General features: G+C 37.1%; 1 protein-coding gene across 2 annotated transcripts in view; it reads right to left on the reverse strand.

Moving 5' to 3' along the window:
- SPG11 (SPG11, spatacsin vesicle trafficking associated) overlaps positions 1-6,882 on the reverse strand; it is an 86,346-nt gene that overhangs the window by 61,585 nt on the left and 17,879 nt on the right. The gene's annotated exons all lie outside the window — the stretch shown is intronic.

The raw sequence follows: 6,882 nt of genomic DNA on the forward strand, positions 1-6,882 counted from the left end.
ACACACACACACAATAGGCAAAAAAATCAGGATACAGATTAAAAACAAACAAAACAGTTAGAACTTAATGTACTGAGACTACAAGAGACACAAGATTTCATAAGTGTCTGAATTCTAGTGAGGATTCTCATAATGACTTATGTGGTCTGGGGCAAGTCTTTGTAATCTTTTTGAACATCCATCTCCTCTTCAGTAAAAAAAGGTTGTTAGACTAGAAACCTCTTTCATTTCTACCATTTTATAGTTCTAAAACTAGTCCATGCTAAGTATTAGGGATTACCCTTATAATTAAATCAAATTCTATTTGAATTAAAATGTTATAATAATATGATTAAAAGTTAACTGAAAAAGCAGGCTAAAAAGAGACTCCCAGTTTTGACTAAGCATCTTGAGGAACCTTCCAATACAGGACAAATCACAGATCAAATCCACATCTTTAAATGCTCAGATCAACTGCAAAGTAAATCAGGAAAATCCTCCAGGCATAACAAACAAAGAGAATGAGAATCCAAAAAAGTAACTGAGCTCTGGGCGGTGCCTGTGGCTCAAAGCAGTACGGCGCTGGCCCCATATTCCAGAGGAGGTGGGTTCAAACCCAGCCCTGGCCAAAAAACTGCAAAAAAAAAAAAAAAAAAGTAAAGCCAACAGCTTTGTGAAGGCTTCCGCAGAGCTCTGATGGCCTAAAGCATCAAAGCTCTGGCACACTAAGGCCGACCAACCAAAAGCAGCCATTGCTAGTTTTGTAAAGAAAGTATACAAGGAATATAGCCACACCATACTGTCAGTGGCTACAATGCCACAGCTCAGTAGGTGCAAAGAACACTAGCTGAAACAGACTTTTACTATCTGGTCCTTTACAGAAAAAGTTTCCCAACCCTAGCATAAAGCACTATGCATAAGAATCACCTAAAACAGTGGTTCTCCCAATGTATTTTCATTGTTACAAAGGGGTTGAGAACTGCTGACCTACAGAGACTGTCCAAATGAGCACTGCTAAACCCTGCCCTGAAACTCTCTAAGTAAGTAGGAATGGTATAGAGCCTGAGAATCTGCATTTCTAATAAATCCCTACGTGATGGTGACGCTGCTGGTCTGGGGTTCAAGTTCTGGGTAGTACCAGTACTATTGGGAGGTTAGGGTAAGAGGTACTGGCGGAAGTTATGTAAAAGAAGAAAAGACAGGCTCAGCACCTGTGGCTCAAGTGGCTAAGGCGCCAGCCACATACACCTGAGCTGGTGGGTTTGAATCCAGCCCGGGCCTGCCAAACAACAATGACAACTACAGCCCGGGCCACCCAAACAACAATGACAACTACAACCAAAAAATAGCGTTGTAGCAGACGTCTGTAGTCCCAGTTACTTGGGAGGCAGAGGCAGGAGAATCACTTGAGCCCAGGAGTTGGAAGTTGCTGTGAGCTGTGATGCCCTCGCACTCTACCCAGGGCGACAGCTCGAGGCTCTGCCTCAAAAAAAAAAGAAAAGACAGAACAAACGTAGGATCCATGCAGGGAGACACTCACCACAAAAGGATAAACTAGAAAAATTACTGGCCCCTGAGGGAGACCATAAACACACTATGCCTTTATTCCCATTGGTGGGAAGAAAAACTGAATTATCTATGAATAAGTAAGAATAATTTTGTTCTCAGGAGATACATGCTAAAATAGTTCAAGAGTTGTAAAGTTTGCAACTTTCAAAGAGTTCAGCAAAACAAAGTACACACATTGAAATAAATGCAGTAAAATGGGGGGAAGATAACTAACTGTTCATTTTACTATTTTTCAAAACTTCTCTGTAGGTTTTTAAAATTTCAAAATTACATATTTAACAACAATGACCAAAAAGTAATTCTGAAATAAAAAACATAAAAATTGAAATTAGAAACGAAACAGATGTATTTGACAGATTAGACACAGTTGAAGAGAATTAGTATATCAAGCACTATGAAGAAATTATCCACAATGTAATGAAGACTTATAGAGGTTAAGAGAAATTGAGTAAACTGTCAAAAGTTTACTTTTTCAGGTATAAAGTACACTATTCTGGTGATAGGTACACTAAAAGCCTTGACTTCAACATTGTACAATTCATTCATGTACCAAAAAACACTTGTACATTCTAAATTTATGAAATTAAAACTAAACAAAATTGGCTTTAACAAAGTAAAAAAAGAGTTTACTTCTAATTTAAAACTGGAAAATACATTTTCACACACACAGAACTTTTATGAAGAGTAAAATCATGTGCTTCATAGCCATATTTCAGTCAATGTTATTCCACATATTATAGTGATTCCATAAGACTATAATGAAGCTGAAAAATTCCTATTGCCTTTTATTGTACTATACTTTTAACTGTTATTTTAGAATGTATTTCTTCTGTTTATTTAAAAAAAAAAAAAGTTGTCTATGAAACAGTCTCAGGCAGGTCCTTCAGGAGGTATTCCAGAGAAGGCACTGTTATAGGAGATGATAGCTCTAGGCATGTTACTGCCTCTAAAACAGTGGTTCTCAACTTTCCAAATGCTGCGGCCCTTTAATACAGTTCCTTTGGGTTGAGACTCACAGGTTGAGAGCTGCTGCTCTAAAAAATGTTTACTGGGATAAGATATGGAGGTGGAAAACAATTATGATCCTGATCCTGTGTAGGCCTGGGCTAATGTGTATGTTTGTGTATTTGGGCTTTTTTTTTTTTTTGAGACATAGTCTCATTTTGTTAATCCTTGGTAGGGTGCTATGCCATCATAGCTCATAGCAACCTTAAACTCCTGGGCTTCAGTGATTCTCTTGCCTCAGCCTCCCAAGTAGCTGACTACAGGTGCTTGCCACATTGCTATTTTTAGAGACAGGGTCTGTCTCAGGTTGGTCTTGAACCTGTGAGCTCAGGCAATCCACCCGCCTTGGCCTTCCAAGTGCTGGATTACAGGTGTGAGCCACCACGCCCAGCCCCTGTGTATTCATTTTTAAACAAAAGTGAAATAAGCAAAAAAAAAAAAAAAAAAAATTGTTGCAAGCTTATAGAATAAGGATATAAGGAAAAAAATTTCTACAGTTACAGAATGTGTTTGTGTTTTAAGGTGTTACAAAAGAGTCAAAAGTTTAAACTATTTAGAAGTTTTTTTTGAGACAAGAGTCTAAAGTAAAAAAAGTTAAAGTAAACTAATTTATTATTGAAGAAAAAAATTTTCTATAAATTTAGTGTAGCCTAAGTGTACAATAACATCTAAGGCTTTCACAGTCACTCATCACTTGTTCACTGACTCACCCAGAGCAAACTTCCAGTCTTGCAAGCTCCCCACTAATGGTGAGTGCCCTATATAAACATACCATTTTTAAAAACCTTTTAAACCATATTTTTACTGTACCTTTTTTATGTTTAGATGCACAAATATTTACCAATGTGTTATAACTACTTACACTATTTAGTACAGTATATGCTGTACAGGTTTGTAGTCTAAGAGCAACAGGCTATACTATATAGCATAATAGGTGCTGTACCACCTAGGTGTTTTTTTTTTTGAGACAGAGCCTCAAGCTTTCCCCCTGGGTAGAGTGCCGTGGCATCACAGCTCATAGCAACCTCCAACTCCTGGGCTCAAGCGAGTCTACTGCCTCAGCCTCCCAAGTAGCTGGGACCACAGGCGCCCGCCACAACGCCCGGCTATTTTTTGGTTGCAGCCGTCATTGTTGTTTGGCAGGCCCAGGCTGGATTCGAACCCGCCACCTTGGGTGTACATGGCTGGCGCCCTAGCCACTTGAGCCACAGGCGCCGAGCCACCACCTAGGTTTTTGTTAGTATGCTCTATGATGTTTGCATGACAAAATCTCCTAGCAGTGTATTTCTCAGATGTTATCCCTGTTAGTAATTCATAGCTATATATAAGAGATTACAAACTAAGGCTCAACAAATGTTAAAGAACTCATATCATATACAAACCAATATTTTTCAATTAAGGGCCATTAGTGAGGCATAAATCACAGTGAAACTACAAAACACCAAAAATAAAGAAAAGATCTCCCAAAAAAAATGAGGGAGGGGGAGGGAGGAAACAATATTTGCCTTCTTGGTGAAAATGAGTTCTAGAAAACAGTAGAAAGTAAACACACATTTATTGAAAGAAAACAACAGCCTACCTAAAATTCCAAATTCAATAAAAACAACTATCAAGAATTACAGCAAAATGTTGAACATTTTGGTGTATTGTAAAAAAAAAAAAATAATATCAGAATAGACATCACTAGTCAGATTTAAAATTAAGTTCAGAACCAGTCAAACCCTTACTGAAGGAGACTCTAAATGATACACTTCACAAAGGGAAAGGATAAAATGTGAGAAGAAATGAAGAATAAATGTATGATACTTATGTGAAAGGAAATGAATATAAATACATCATAATAATGATACCTATGTAGTTGAAAAAATCAAAAACATAAACAAGGATAAATGAAGTTAAACTAATCAATGGACTTGTCTTATCAAAAAAATAAAATGTTTAATAATTTATATATATACATTATATGTATTTCCTAGGATAGCCTCTAAAAGAACAGAAACTGAGTATTTATTTTCCAAACTAGTAGAGGGCATGAGGGAGCTTCTGGAGTGCTTCTGTTTTATTTCTTGACCTGGGTGATGACTACAAGAGTTTTTGCTAATTATTTGTTAAACTATATTCTAGAACAGCAGTTCTCAACCTGTGGGTCACGACCCACAGGAACTGTATTAAAGGACCCCGGCAATAGGAAGGTTGAGAACCACTGTTCTAGAAGAACATACCATGCTCATGGCTGGGAAGAATTAACACTGTTAATATGTCTACACTACCTAAAGCAATCTAGATATTTAATGCAATCCCCATTAAAATACCAATGTCATACTTTTGAAGAATTTGAAAAAATAGTTGTTTAGTAAGTAATAAAACACACACAAAAAAACTCCAAATAGCCGGAAAAACCCCAATAGCCAACATAATTTTACAAAATAAGAACAAATCTGGAAGCATCACATTACCAGACTTTAAGTTATACTACAAGTCTACAGTGATCAAAACAGCATGGTATTGGCATAAAAATAAAGGAAGAAATCTAAGGAAGAGAACAGAGAACCCAGAGATAAAACCAGCCTCATACTGCCATTTGATTTTTGATAAAGCAAACAAAAGCATACAATGGGGAAAAGAATCCGTATTCAATAAATGGTGCTGGCAGAACTGGTTAGCCACATATAAAAGACTGAAACTGAACCAACACCTCTCACCACTAACTTACGCTGAATAAAAGATTTAAATCTAAGACACAAAATTATAAAAACTCAAAGAAAGTATGGGAAAAACTCTGATTTTTATTGGCCTTGAAAAAGAATTTATGAAGACAACCTGAATGGCAATTGTAGCAACAACAAAAATAAATAAATAGGACCTGATCAAGTTAAAAAGCTTCTGCACATCCAAGGATACAATCACAAAGCAAATAGACAACCTCCAGAATGGGAAAAGATATTCACAAGTTACAAATCTGAGAAAGGGCTAATAACCATAATCTACAAACTCAAGCAAATCATCAAGAGCAAACCACACCACTAATAATTGGGCAATAGACATGAACAAATGGCCAAGAAAATACATAAAAAAATGCTCATTGTCCCTAATCATCAGAAAAATGTAAATCAAAACCACTTTGAGACATCACCTAACCCTGAGAATGGCCCACATCACAAGGTCCCAAAGCAGCAGATGGTAGTGTGGACCTGAAGGGAGGAAAACACTCACACACTGCTGGTAGGACTGCAAACTAGTACAGCCTTCATAGAAAGCAGTATGGAGACTCCGCAAAGAACTAAAAGTACACCTTTCATTTGATCCTTCAATTCTACTACTAGATATCTATCCAAAAGAAAAAAGAACATTCTACCATAAGGACATTGGCACTTGAATGTTTAAAGCAGCTCAGTTCACAGCTGCAAAGATAGGGAAACAATCCAAGTGCCCCACAACAAGTATATGGCACACTTCCTAGGTAAAAGACTCAACTACAACTCGGACTTTACCTTATAAACACAATCAATGTAACCCAATTACATGTACCTCAAATTAACCTAAAATAAATTTTTAAAAATTAAAAAAAAAAAATTGTGGCTCAGTGACTGTAGCTCAGTTCTAGGACGCCAGTCACACACATCAGGGCTGGTGGGTTCAAACCTGGCCCAGGCCTGCCAAACAATGACAACTACAACAACAACAACAACAAATACCCAGGCATTGTGGTGGGTGCTATTGTCTCAGCTACTTGGGAAGGCTGAGGCAAGAGAATCAAGAGTTGGAGGCTGCTGTGAACAGTTTTGCCACAGCACTCTACCGAGGGTGACATAATGAAACTCTGTTTAAAAAAAAAAAAATTGTATTCTGTGATATATTTCATCATAAAAAAGAAACTATATTCTGCAATATATTTCACAATAAAAACTTAAAAATCAACTAACGTGGTTCACTATAGTAAGATTAAAGTAGACAGTTCATATGATTATCTCAGTAGATACAGAATAAACATACAATAAAATTCAAAACCCACTCATGATAAAAGCACGCACGCACACACACACACACACACACAGAGCAAACATACTTGATAGTGAGACATTACAAGTATTCTTTTTTAAAATCAGGAATAATATAAAGATTACTTCTGGGTGATAGTATACTGGAGGTCCTATCAACACAATGAGAAAAAGAGGTAAAGTGTATAAGAATTTGAACAGAAGAAATAAAACTGAATTATTTGGATGTACTTTAACCATAGAAAGTTCAATAGGGGCAGCGCCTATGGCTCAAAGGAGTAGGGCACTGGCCCCATACGCCGGAGGTGGTGGGTTCAAACCCAGCCCCGGC

Source organism: Otolemur garnettii, unplaced genomic scaffold (genome assembly GCF_000181295.1).
Source record: "Otolemur garnettii isolate 467f Iridium unplaced genomic scaffold, OtoGar3 scaffold00050, whole genome shotgun sequence".
In the NCBI taxonomy this organism is placed as follows: Eukaryota; Metazoa; Chordata; class Mammalia; order Primates; family Galagidae; genus Otolemur; species Otolemur garnettii.